General features: G+C 59.3%; 1 protein-coding gene across 2 annotated transcripts in view; it reads left to right on the plus strand.

Moving 5' to 3' along the window:
- Positions 1–746: 746 nt before the first annotated feature.
- Positions 747–1,555, plus strand: part of KANK2 (KN motif and ankyrin repeat domains 2) — a 25,352-nt gene continuing 24,543 nt past the window's right edge. The window contains exon 1 of one of the 2 annotated variants that reach the window (XM_010828331.1): positions 747–1,307. The gene's annotated coding sequence lies outside the window, so the exon portion shown is untranslated. The remainder of the gene's footprint in view (positions 1,308–1,555) is intronic. The other variant, XM_010828330.1, reaches the window with a different exon arrangement.

Below are 1,555 nucleotides of genomic sequence, written 5' to 3' on the forward strand. Positions count from 1 at the left end.
ACCTCCTCCCTCCCTTGTCCTCCCGCGCCCTCCTCCGTGGCCGGGCAGGAGCCAGGCCCCAGGCGGCGGGAAGGCGGCCGGGCGTCCGGCCGGGCTGGGCCTCGGCCTAGCGGCTGGGCCGGCGTGGGGAGCTGCAGCTGTTTGCCATTAGCTGGGGACCCCGCAGGCCCCGCCCCCTCCCTGCACGGGACGGGGTCCTCCTCGCCCCTCGTCTTTGGGACGGGGAGAGGAGCGAGAAGACCCCAGAGACGTCCAGGCTGGTCTGGGACGGGGGCTTCAGGGAGACCCTGTTGGACTTTCGGGCCGCCTCCCAGGGACCCCGCGTTACTTCCCTGAGCCACCTACCTGTCCCCTCGTGGACTGGCCTGTCTACCTTTCCATATCTCTCTGTTCTGTCTCATGTACTCGCCGTGCTCCAGGGAAGGTGAGACACAGACACCCGCCACCACTACCCTTTCCCCCCGCCCATCTGCTTTCTCCACCTTTAGCCAGTCACCCACCCACATGGAGCATGGTCACATGGCTTCAGACCTCAGTCTCTGCCTGGAAAATGGGGGTGCGGGTGGCTTGGCTGGCAGCGAGGGGAATCTACCAAGCTAAGGATTCAAATCCAGACCCAGCTACTTCCTCGGGCTAAGTGACCCTGGGCAAGTCACTGTGTATTTCTTTCTTTTTATTTTGGCCGCCCCATGTGGTATGTGGTATCTTAGTTCCCCCACCAGGGATTGAACCTGTGCACGGAAGCATAGAGTTGTAACCACTGGATCGCCAGGGAAGTCCCATTCTGTGTTTCTGTGTCCCAAAACACTTCATCTTACCCAAGACACCGTAATACACGGTGATAACTACCCGCCTGGTAGGGTTGTTGTGATGATCAAAGGAGTTGCCTGGATGGTAATTATAGTTATACCATTATTCACCTCACCCCCTTCACCTCCAGGGGTCTCCACAGGGGTACCGTTTCTGCTTCCTGCCTCTAGTCTCTCTCAGGTTCCCAGAAAATATTTTCCATCACTTCCCTCTTGTGCAGGGGGTGACCCTTCAGGCAGGTGGAAAGCCAGGTTTCCTACAATTGGATGACTGTGTGTTCCAGGCACTGAAAGAAGGAGAAGTGAGGACAGAGACGTAGAGAGACAGGGCGGGAGAAGTGCAGAGAGACAGAGACGTGGAGAGACAGAGAGAGACGTGGAGAGAGACAAGCAAGAGGCTAAGCAAGGAGGACGTAAGACAAGACAAGCTTGGCTGCCCCTGGAGCTTCGGCCCCGCCTTCATGCCCAGCAGGTGCTCCACCCGGCCCATCCTCCCAGGTACCCACTGCCCTGGCACCTCATCCTGAAAAGGGTGGGATGGGCTGGAACTTCTGCAGCAGGGTGGTTAGAGGTCAGACAGCAGAAAGGACTGGCCAAACTCGGTCAGAGTTGGGGACAGAAGTACCCTGGCCATCCTCCAGGTCTGGGGGTGCAGGTTAGTGAGAGGCCCTGATTGTCTTTCCCCTTTCCAGCCTCCGGCACCCCCCCTCACTTCCTCCCCCCACCCCCATGACTTCCGGGGCCTC

This window comes from Bison bison, unplaced genomic scaffold (assembly GCF_000754665.1).
Source record: "Bison bison bison isolate TAMUID 2011002044 unplaced genomic scaffold, Bison_UMD1.0 scf7180017864492, whole genome shotgun sequence".
Lineage (NCBI taxonomy): Eukaryota > Metazoa > Chordata > Mammalia > Artiodactyla > Bovidae > Bison > Bison bison.